Genomic DNA, 12,625 nt, shown 5'->3' on the forward strand with positions numbered 1-12,625 from the left:
GCCTCGCGTAGGAGGTCTCGGCATCCTGACGCAATCTCTGCCTCGCGCGAGGCTCTCCACGGAAGGCCTCGGCAGGGAACACGATCTTCGCCTCGCGCGAGGCTCTCCACGGAAGGCCTCGGCAAGGAGTTCGATCTTCGTCTCGCGCGAGGCTCCGCTCTCCGTCTCACGCGAGGCCTCATTCTCCGTATCGCGCGAGGCCAGCTTATCCATAGTCCATCGCCCCCCGCCTTGACCGACCCTCCCGACAGCGCGTCATGTCTCATTAATACTTCAACCACTCCCGCAATTTCAGCCGGACGATGGCTCGACGCCACAGAATGGCCGACGGGACCCAAGGTCGCATCAGCGCCATACCGGCTGGGACAATGCACGGCGGGGATTATCGGCCACTATGTTCTGACACTGTGCCCACGATTAGCGCCCACTCTAGACTATGTCCCTGCGATCCCCGCCTCGAAAACAACATCGCACGGACAACTTGGCCTGGGTCATCACTGCCTCCAAGCCAGCATACCAGATCAGTCGCCCTCTCAGGGCCTCGGCACTTTGCACCAAGGACCCAGCTATCTCGAGGTCTGTGCCCACCGAGACCCCCCACTACGGTGTAGCCTCGGCGCCGACCAAGCCTTGGCCTCGCGAGCAGTCTGTCTACAGCGGCTTGCACGTCCACCACCGCAACCACTCCGAGGCAGTCCCGGGGCTCCCACGACGCACAGGATTGGATGGGACTAGCACGCCGCCCCAGTGCTCCAAGGACAGACCACTCCGACGACCACGCCGCCACAGGAACAGGCCATAGGGCTTGGACACACCGCCCCTGTTGGCACGACGCCGTATAGTTAACACATGTACTGTCCTTGTCCTCCCTTCAACTATAAAAGGAGAGGACTTGGGCCACTTAGACGGGGACTGGAAGAGAAGAACACCTTGTAACACACACGGACGCACACATCCCAGCCGCCTGAGAGCAACGTCTCAAGCGGCCCACACGACACCTTGCCGAGACCTAGGACTAGCTCCCTCTCTCCCTAGCTTGTAACCCCCTACTACAAGCACTTCGGTGCAAGGAATACAAGATCGATCTCTCAGACTGGACGTAGGGCATCGATTGTCTGAACCAGTATAAACCTTGTGTCTCTTTGCATCACCATCCGGAATTAGGGGCACACAGTTCAAATTCACTGGTTGGTTGAGGACCCCCCGGTCCGAAACACCGACAGGTGGTTTTTCCGATTTTAGAGTTTAGAGAGGAAAACAGACTTTCGCAAAAGTTGAGAGAGGTAATGTGGACTTTTTCCGTACTAAAAAGCTTATATATCACCAATTCACCATTCCTCCATTCGGTGGCCCTCCTCTTGAAGCTTGGAACTAGCAACTGCCATGGCTACAACGATGTGAGTTTTACAGAAAAATTTTGATACTCGACACCCACCATACCCACCATAGTGTGGCAGAATCGTCCAATTTAACCTAATCCCAAGTGTACTTATTAGCTATTTGACACTAAGTACATAAAAGATTAAATTAAACCTGGTAGTCTGTCGAGCAAACCCAACAGAAGAACTCGAAAATCTACATTTTCATCAGGATCATAAACAAGTGAATAAAGCTTACATTTGTTAACCATTTCATACATCACAAGATTACATAAAATCAGAGTTAAAATCGATTTCATACAAGCAGCGGAAGAAGGGTTATTTTATACAAGAGCAGCGAAAGTAAACAGTTTTGAATATTAAAGTAGGAGTATAGATTATGAGAGTAAAACTACTACGATCGCGACGATAAAGGAAGCCTTGCTGAGCCCACCAGGAGGTATCCACACACAGCAAGAGTTAGCTCCGGCATCCACCTACTACCTGCAATAGGAGAAATAAAACCCTAAGTACACAATGTACTCCGCAAGACTTACCTGACTAGGTGGGAGTAGTCTCCCGATTCTCAGGGATATGCAAGGGGCTATTTGGCTAGCTATTTAGTTGTTTTTGTAGATAAGCATTACTAATAGTGTATCTTGGTATTCAAGGTTTTAGCAGTCACATCAAGTTTATTAGCAATTCTAGGTAAGCACCTAAACTATTTACAAGCATGTGGAAAGCAATCAAAATATTTTTTTATCATCCGGCAGAAGCGTTATCATCTCCATATTTCAGTTGTGTTAACTACGATGATAGTGAAATGACAAGTGGTATCCATATCCGAGGAGGATAGCAATTGCAATCGATGTACATCCAGCTGGGCAATCCTAAACATGCGCCCATACTTCTCTCAAAAGAGCATGTACAAGGCAACCATTCCAACCATATGAAGGCCCGAAATGACCCGACCACTCCAGAGAACCCACCCTATGAGGCCCGTCCGTGAACCAGCGTTGGGTTTCTCCCTCATAAGTTTGGTCCATGGACATTCCCCTCCCAAAAACAGTCGCTAGAATGGCCAGAGAAACACTCTGGTGAACGTTTTGCGCACCTTGATCATAAGGAAGTATTAAGCTTCACGGTCAACTGTAACTCAGGCCCCTGTTATGTGTTTGGTACCTTCAAACTTGTCAAATGGCCACCAACGAACAGTCCTTAATCGACACAGGCGAGAAAAATGCAACCAGAGCCTCGCTCTGTTGCTATAACCAACCATATCCAAACTAAAGTCCACAATCCTGCCCGGTCTTCAATTATTATCCATATCCAAACCATGTGATAGCAATAACAATATAACCAGGACCTATTTCTCGCGAGTGACAGCCCATCACTCGATTTCTACCGTCAGTCCTATACCATGGCATACTACACGATTCCTGTCATACTAGTAGTACTCATAGGATAGAATATTTGTGCAGGTGTGTTTCAATCAACTTCTACAACTTAATGCACATCAACATTATAATTAAGTGCTTGTAAAATAGGAGTTATGCACCGGGACTTGCCTGGGTAACTTATTAACACTAAGTTAGTTGGCTCCATCTTCAGGACGTGATCCAACCATCTCCATCTTCTTGACATGGTCACAATTACACCGGCTTCTGGTTCGACTTCATAGTCCATCAATTGATCTATCAACCATTATTGTACCTAAATGATATGCATGAATGCAATGCATGCTTCAGTCAAACAAGCATAATAAGACATTTACAAACACTAAAAGATAAGCAGCACGTCATAGGGCGACTAAGGTAGCTAACCGTCGTTAAGAACCACTCTCATACTCTCATGGAACATTACTCGCGAGTTGGTTATTAACAACATATCACAAGTTATTAAAGTCACCACTTCCATTTAAACATACAAGCGAGAACTACCATAATTATGTTAAGCACACTTCTACTTACCAAACAAAACTAAGTACACCTTTCTTAGTCATCATATGGCACAAGCAGTATATAAAACATCGTTTGTAAACATCAAATTAAAGGCCGAGGCCCAAGCAAATAATCGCTCGGGGCATCCTAAGTTGTGTCCGAGACCGGCAGGGAAGTCTCCGAATGGGATCCCACCGCAGGGAGGCACCGAGCCACTGGGGCCCAGCGAACGGCCTTGGCACCCACTAGAGAAACCCTCTGGTACTCTTGGAGTGCGTCTCTGGACCACTAGCCGTCCCCTAGTGAACAGGGTATGGGCCTCTACTTGGACACACCCGATAACAGCTCACCGGAAGTGCCCACGCTCGTGCCCATCGAGGGTAGCCTGGCACATTCCACCCCTCCTTCCGAGCGAAAAGGAAGCGTGAGGGTCGTACCCAAAGTTAGGGGGACCTCTGACGGACCTCTCGCTCCATGCGGAGGCTAGAGGGCTTTTCCTGCAGCCTCGCCGAGACCCCCGCAACCCAAACTTGCGCTTATGGGCTCGGCAAATGCGATAAAAACTACTCGCTCAAACGCGAAAATGAAAAAAGCCCCTGGAGGAGTAACTCCACTCCTCCAGGGCCTCGGGGGCTACACCCGGCGGGTGCGCTCGCGCGCACCCACCGAAACCTTAAGAAATAAAACCCAATTCCTACGCGAGCGGGTATAAACCAAGCCTCGGCAAACCCTCAGGGAGAGTGCACGCACTCCCCCGGAGGCTCAGGGGCTACTGTCGGGTACCTTAGAACAGGGTACCCCGAGCGAACATCAAAGGGGTCGCTTAAGGCCCATTAAAAAACAAAGCTAGAAGGTAAGCCGAGGACCCCTCACCGCCACGTCCGAACCCACCAGGCCCTCCTCCTCGCCTCGAGCCTCGCGTAGGAGGTCTCGGCATCCTGACGCAATCTCTGCCTCGCGCGAGGCTCTCCACGGAAGGCCTCGGCAGGGAACACGATCTTCGCCTCGCGCGAGGCTCTCCACGGAAGGCCTCGGCAAGGAGTTCGATCTTCGTCTCGCGCGAGGCTCCGCTCTCCGTCTCACGCGAGGCCTCATTCTCCGTATCGCGCGAGGCCAGCTTATCCATAGTCCATCGCCCCCCGCCTTGACCGACCCTCCCGACAGCGCGTCATGTCTCATTAATACTTCAACCACTCCCGCAATTTCAGCCGGACGATGGCTCGACGCCACAGAATGGCCGACGGGACCCAAGGTCGCATCAGCGCCATACCGGCTGGGACAATGCACGGCGGGGATTATCGGCCACTATGTTCTGACACTGTGCCCACGATTAGCGCCCACTCTAGACTATGTCCCTGCGATCCCCGCCTCGAAAACAACATCGCACGGACAACTTGGCCTGGGTCATCACTGCCTCCAAGCCAGCATACCAGATCAGTCGCCCTCTCAGGGCCTCGGCACTTTGCACCAAGGACCCAGCTATCTCGAGGTCTGTGCCCACCGAGACCCCCCACTACGGTGTAGCCTCGGCGCCGACCAAGCCTTGGCCTCGCGAGCAGTCTGTCTACAGCGGCTTGCACGTCCACCACCGCAACCACTCCGAGGCAGTCCCGGGGCTCCCACGACGCACAGGATTGGATGGGACTAGCACGCCGCCCCAGTGCTCCAAGGACAGACCACTCCGACGACCACGCCGCCACAGGAACAGGCCATAGGGCTTGGACACACCGCCCCTGTTGGCACGACGCCGTATAGTTAACACATGTACTGTCCTTGTCCTCCCTTCAACTATAAAAGGAGAGGACTTGGGCCACTTAGACGGGGACTGGAAGAGAAGAACACCTTGTAACACACACGGACGCACACATCCCAGCCGCCTGAGAGCAACGTCTCAAGCGGCCCACACGACACCTTGCCGAGACCTAGGACTAGCTCCCTCTCTCCCTAGCTTGTAACCCCCTACTACAAGCACTTCGGTGCAAGGAATACAAGATCGATCTCTCAGACTGGACGTAGGGCATCGATTGTCTGAACCAGTATAAACCTTGTGTCTCTTTGCATCACCATCCGGAATTAGGGGCACACAGTTCAAATTCACTGGTTGGTTGAGGACCCCCCGGTCCGAAACACCGACAGGTGGTTTTTCCGATTTTAGAGTTTAGAGAGGAAAACAGACTTTCGCAAAAGTTGAGAGAGGTAATGTGGACTTTTTCCGTACTAAAAAGCTTATATATCACCAATTCACCATTCCTCCATTCGGTGGCCCTCCTCTTGAAGCTTGGAACTAGCAACTGCCATGGCTACAACGATGTGAGTTTTACAGAAAAATTTTGATACTCGACACCCACCATACCCACCATAGTGTGGCAGAATCGTCCAATTTAACCTAATCCCAAGTGTACTTATTAGCTATTTGACACTAAGTACATAAAAGATTAAATTAAACCTGGTAGTCTGTCGAGCAAACCCAACAGAAGAACTCGAAAATCTACATTTTCATCAGGATCATAAACAAGTGAATAAAGCTTACATTTGTTAACCATTTCATACATCACAAGATTACATAAAATCAGAGTTAAAATCGATTTCATACAAGCAGCGGAAGAAGGGTTATTTTATACAAGAGCAGCGAAAGTAAACAGTTTTGAATATTAAAGTAGGAGTATAGATTATGAGAGTAAAACTACTACGATCGCGACGATAAAGGAAGCCTTGCTGAGCCCACCAGGAGGTATCCACACACAGCAAGAGTTAGCTCCGGCATCCACCTACTACCTGCAATAGGAGAAATAAAACCCTAAGTACACAATGTACTCCGCAAGACTTACCTGACTAGGTGGGAGTAGTCTCCCGATTCTCAGGGATATGCAAGGGGCTATTTGGCTAGCTATTTAGTTGTTTTTGTAGATAAGCATTACTAATAGTGTATCTTGGTATTCAAGGTTTTAGCAGTCACATCAAGTTTATTAGCAATTCTAGGTAAGCACCTAAACTATTTACAAGCATGTGGAAAGCAATCAAAATATTTTTTTATCATCCGGCAGAAGCGTTATCATCTCCATATTTCAGTTGTGTTAACTACGATGATAGTGAAATGACAAGTGGTATCCATATCCGAGGAGGATAGCAATTGCAATCGATGTACATCCAGCTGGGCAATCCTAAACATGCGCCCATACTTCTCTCAAAAGAGCATGTACAAGGCAACCATTCCAACCATATGAAGGCCCGAAATGACCCGACCACTCCAGAGAACCCACCCTATGAGGCCCGTCCGTGAACCAGCGTTGGGTTTCTCCCTCATAAGTTTGGTCCATGGACATTCCCCTCCCAAAAACAGTCGCTAGAATGGCCAGAGAAACACTCTGGTGAACGTTTTGCGCACCTTGATCATAAGGAAGTATTAAGCTTCACGGTCAACTGTAACTCAGGCCCCTGTTATGTGTTTGGTACCTTCAAACTTGTCAAATGGCCACCAACGAACAGTCCTTAATCGACACAGGCGAGAAAAATGCAACCAGAGCCTCGCTCTGTTGCTATAACCAACCATATCCAAACTAAAGTCCACAATCCTGCCCGGTCTTCAATTATTATCCATATCCAAACCATGTGATAGCAATAACAATATAACCAGGACCTATTTCTCGCGAGTGACAGCCCATCACTCGATTTCTACCGTCAGTCCTATACCATGGCATACTACACGATTCCTGTCATACTAGTAGTACTCATAGGATAGAATATTTGTGCAGGTGTGTTTCAATCAACTTCTACAACTTAATGCACATCAACATTATAATTAAGTGCTTGTAAAATAGGAGTTATGCACCGGGACTTGCCTGGGTAACTTATTAACACTAAGTTAGTTGGCTCCATCTTCAGGACGTGATCCAACCATCTCCATCTTCTTGACATGGTCACAATTACACCGGCTTCTGGTTCGACTTCATAGTCCATCAATTGATCTATCAACCATTATTGTACCTAAATGATATGCATGAATGCAATGCATGCTTCAGTCAAACAAGCATAATAAGACATTTACAAACACTAAAAGATAAGCAGCACGTCATAGGGCGACTAAGGTAGCTAACCGTCGTTAAGAACCACTCTCATACTCTCATGGAACATTACTCGCGAGTTGGTTATTAACAACATATCACAAGTTATTAAAGTCACCACTTCCATTTAAACATACAAGCGAGAACTACCATAATTATGTTAAGCACACTTCTACTTACCAAACAAAACTAAGTACACCTTTCTTAGTCATCATATGGCACAAGCAGTATATAAAACATCGTTTGTAAACATCAAATTAAACATGTTACTTACTACCATTTAATAAAAATTAAAGGCAATAGAGGTACATGACAATAAATCTACAAATCAATATTATATTAAACAACCGAGCCACATCATGCATTCATAGGACAAAAACATTCTTAACACAGAGATGACACACATTTTCCATTTTATATATTTTTAACTACTTCAAAACTATTAAACAAGCATATCATAAGATAAATCTATAACTCAAGAAATATGCATTCACTGGACATGAAATTTTTACAATAGCACACACACATCAACACTAGTCTATCATAAAAATTTCACTACATTTGGATTACTTGAACATCCTCTAATAAATAAACATAAAGACTAGATTACAATACAACAAAAACTTTGTACTAAAGCACATGGTATTATAAATCTACTGTATAGATCTAGTCATGAGGAGTGCAACAAAACTGGTTTGGCATTTTTAGAAATTTTCTACGATTTATTGAAGTTTCCGCCTATTTATGCATAAAAGAAAAAGATAACCGAAAAAGGAAACACATTTGCATCGAGAACCCAGACTTTTTTCGAAATCAAAATAGATACTCACCTTTTGTCTGTCTCTTGCACTTTCACATCTAGAACCCTGGCCTTCTTTCTATTTCTCTTCACATGCCCTTCTTCACAGGCTCGTAACAGAGCACGCGCGTACGGGAGGGGGCCCTCGATTTCGGCTGGAGGAGCTCCGACGGCTGCGACTAGACGACCGGCAAGGCGCGCGGGGCCCCCGCGGACCATGGGGTGGCTGCGACGCGTCCTGAGGCGACCGGCTGTGGCTTGGCCGCGCAAGCCGTGGCGGCGGCTCGTCGATCCCGCTGGCCCGGCCAGCGGCGGGCCTCTGCGGTCGGGTGCGCGGCGCGCTCGTGGTGGCCGCGCGGGGAGAGGTCGGTGCAGAACTGCACGGCCAGGGTGGCAGCGGCAATAGAGGGGCGTGGGTGGCATGCGGCGCGGGGCGTGGTCGGTGGGCGCAAGCTCGGAGCTCGGTTTCAGCCATGGCCGTGGCTGTATGAGGGAGGGAGCAGGGAGGCAAGCGAATGGGAGAGAGGGTGAGCAAGAGCCGGGAGAGGCGAGCAGGGAGGGTGAGCACGAGCTGGGCCGCCTCCCCATCGGGCAGCAGACGACGGCAATGGAGGTGGGGCGTTCAGCTCGGCAGAGGCAAGGACAGGGAGGGAGAGCACGCAGTCGGAAGGGCTAGTGAGCTGGGCGAGTAGAAGAAAGCAGGGGAGGGAGCAGCGTGGCATGGGTGGTGGCCATGAGCAGTGGAGCAAGGACGGCCGCACTGCACGGCCACACAAGCGCTGACGCGGCAGGGTCAGAGCGTGGCAATGCCCGTGTGGCAGTAGGGATGAAAACGCTATCGATATTTTTTTCGATATTATTCGAAACTGAATTTGTTTAGAGAAGAAATTTGTCTGTATCTGAGTCCGGATATCCAACATCCGATACCGTGTATTCGAATATTCAAATCGCATATTTATGATGTCGATATCCAATCGTATCCTATCCGATATAGTTAACACTATCCGTATTCAAATCCGAGTCCGAACAGAAATATAAAAATAAATGTAATATCGGTGATATCCGTTCGTATCCGATCTGTTTTCATCCCTAGTGCAGCACAGGAGCGTACTGTTCGGCCGACTTCTGTAGAAAATATCTTTCTTTCCCTACGAACTGGACCTCCGGTTGAGCTGCTCAGATAATTTTAGCGCGAATACCGGTCGGAGCTCTCAGCCTGGAGCGACTAAGAATCATAATATTTTTTTTGCCGGACCTCCAGTTTAAACCGAAGCTATGGTACGGGCTCTCAAATTTCAGTATAAAAACCAAAAAAACCCATAACTTTTAACACCAAACTCTAATTTCCATGATATTAGACATTTCGAAAAGCTTATCTAAAGAGCTATCCATCCTAACAAACTTTATTTTTAAAACCTTTTTCAATTGTTCTCGACTCCACCAAGTGTTTCAACATATAAGTGCGAGTAGGCATGGCTTAAGATAATTAATTATCAAGTAACACTAGGGTAGTGTATCAAGTAACACCGGGGTGTTACATATGGCTACAGCTCTTCCGCTCCGAAAAATTTTGGTATTCGACATCGAACCCACGCATCTTACTTCTTTTAACACCCAATTCGCAATCTTTTCAAAATTTGAGACCCTCTGCATGAATTCTTTCAATTCAGAAGTTTTTCTCACTTTTCTCATATTTTCTATTTTCTTTCTTCTCTTATATTTTTTAGACCTGAAAGGACAAAATTACCCCTGGCCTCATCCATCATAAGACCCTATCGCCGCTGTGGCGCTGTAGATTTCTAGTTCGCTTATCTCAAGAGCTAGGGAGAGCTAGGTATATGCGTGGGACACATCCTAAAAACCACATATGACCTTAATATTGGCCCCGTTTGGCTTACCCCATATTCGGCTTATTCGGCTTGTTTTTTTTCAGCTGGACCAGTGTTTTCCTCTCACAATAATTCAGCCAGAACAGTGTTTTTTCAGCCAGTTTTAGCCAAAATTCAGTAAGCCGAACGGTACCATTGTGTGAAAATTGCAACAAATAGACTACTATACAGGAGTTGGAAGTTATGTATATGGACTACTTAGTTAAGATTTATAGACATGGCAGAATCGGTGGCCTCTTAGCGTATTTGCTGTAGAACAACTTCAACTCGCGTTGTGCTGGGAGAGAAGCAAAAGCCTCTGGCTGCTCCTACGGTCTCGCTAAGGACAACTTTAGTGTACAAAACTAGCCATATCATAAGTTATTTTTTTAGCTGAAACGGCTCCAACCTTTTGGCTACCTAAAATTTCTAACCGAAGGGACCACCGAAAATAAAATACTCTTCCTATTTCTTACTCCTTTCATCCCATAAAAAATGTTACTCTCACTTCCCCAGAAATTAGGCATTTTTAACTTTAACCAAATACATATAAGAGACTATTAATATTTATTGTGCATAATAACTATTATTAGATTAACAGTTGAATATATTTTTATAATAAGCTTATTTAGAGACATAAATGTTGTTAAACTTATGAAAGTTGACATGTACATCCTTGGCGACTTTCTTTTGGGATAAAGGGAGTAGTAGCATGCATGACAATATCTACGAGGCAAGTGGACTTCTTGCGTTTATCCTTTTTATTATATGCATCGGGTGCTCAAATAAGCTACAAGTCCTTACAAATGCTAAGTTGCACCCTTCATCCAATATATTGCACCTATTCTACTTTACTCCCCCTCTCTTCTTTGCGCCTCCCTATGTCACAAGCTGGAGCTGCCCTAACAGTTATTCTCCGAGAGGTGGTCATAGCGTGCGCACTAGGTGTCTCTACAATGCTTACAGACCGTAGGAGTCACCAAGCTTTCCTAGTCTATTTTTCCGACAACAACAAGAACACGTGCAATACTAAAGCCAGCTCAGCGAAGCGCGCTTGTCTATCTAGTTGTTCATGCCCGTGTTATATGTGATTGGTATTTTGTTTTTTTAGATAGAATCTACTCTCTCCATCCATGAAAGGATGCAATTATCACTTTTTGAGAATTCAGACGATTTGAACTTTGACTAAAGTCATATAAAAAAGTAATAATATTCATGATATAAAATAAGTATATAAAATAAGTATCATTAGAAAGTATCATGATATAAAATAAGTATTTTCATAATAAATTTATTTCAAGACATAAATGATGATAATACTATTTGTTATAAACTTGGACAAAGTTGAGACGCTTTAATTGATACAAATCTTAAAATTGTATTCTTCACATAACAGAGGGAGTACTCAACGTGTGTATGCAATGAAACAAAGACGCACGTGTCCTCCGTGGTTTGGGCGACACCGCTCTCGGTGCTCTGGGTCTAGCCCCCACATTCGCAGTTTCGAGCGCGCGGTGGGTTTGCCCTAGCCACCTATTTCGACCTGATGCTGAACCTGCCCGTCGAAATGGTCATGGCATTTCACCTTACGGATGCTTTGCCACCAAGGTTGCTATGATCCTCTCGGGCCGATGCTTGGTCGTCATTGTTGCTGGTTCACCTTGAGGATACTTTGCCGCTGTCGCTGTCCTGGGTTCCCTCTCTGGTAGATACTTTGCTGTCGAGAACGTGCGGGCCTCTTACCTTGCGGATGCTTTGCCGCAAAGGTTGCTATGATCCTCTCATGCAGATGCTTTGTTGCCGTTGGCGCTGGTTCGTCAACTTCTCTTGGTGGATGCTTTGCCACCATGACTTGGTTCGCTTTGTAGGTAGCTTTTGCGTTGATGTATCTTCTTCTCATAGGTTATGGCTAGTAGGATTTTGGGGTTGTGGGTTCTTCCCCTTCTTCGTTCTTTCGCTTTTTTGTGTTGGGGTCGTGTTACTAGGAATATCCACTTCTATGACGAACATCTTTCGTCACTAAAGGAGCCAAATTCGTCATAATTTCAATTTTATGACGAATTTATGACGAAAAAGGTTCGTCACAGAAATCGCGTCATATTTGAACTTCCATGATAGATTCAGCAAATCGTCATAGAAGTGGATTGATCTGTGATAAAAAATAGACCATCATAGAACTATTTTGGCATACGTGGCAGGGGGCTGCCACGCTAGTGGGTGCTTTTGTTGGAGATGCTTTTCACGTGTACATGCTATAGCGGGTTGCATTGGAGATGGTTTGGGTATGTGTCACATTCTTATTGCACAACGTGACCATCTCTGGTTCTTGCACGCTTCAAGTTCTTACTGGACCACATGTCAGGTCCCTGTTGTTACACATGTCAGTTTTCTACTGGCACACGTGTCATGTTGCTATTGGATCACGTGTCACTTCTTCGTTGGACCATGTGGCAGAACCTCCTAAGTTATAGGGCCCACATGCACCTGTCACTGTCCGACGACCTTTGACATCTATGCATATGTTTCCATGAACTTAAAAAGACTGTCGGGTGTCCTCGGGGAACCCCGAATCATCCACGATTTCCGAGCAGGATCACAT

General features: G+C 46.6%; 1 long non-coding RNA gene across 1 annotated transcript; it reads right to left on the bottom strand.

Moving 5' to 3' along the window:
* Positions 1-5,818: 5,818 nt before the first annotated feature.
* LOC136495316 (uncharacterized) lies at positions 5,819-8,884 on the bottom strand. The gene is made up of 3 exons (XR_010768965.1): positions 8,190-8,884; positions 7,138-7,282; positions 5,819-6,073 (listed from the first exon to the last, which is right to left on the bottom strand). It is a non-coding gene; the product is annotated as an uncharacterized lncRNA (long non-coding RNA).
* Between the last annotated feature and the right edge of the window lie 3,741 nt (positions 8,885-12,625).

Source organism: Miscanthus floridulus, chromosome 12 (genome assembly GCF_019320115.1).
Source record: "Miscanthus floridulus cultivar M001 chromosome 12, ASM1932011v1, whole genome shotgun sequence".
Taxonomy (NCBI): Eukaryota; Viridiplantae; Streptophyta; class Magnoliopsida; order Poales; family Poaceae; genus Miscanthus; species Miscanthus floridulus.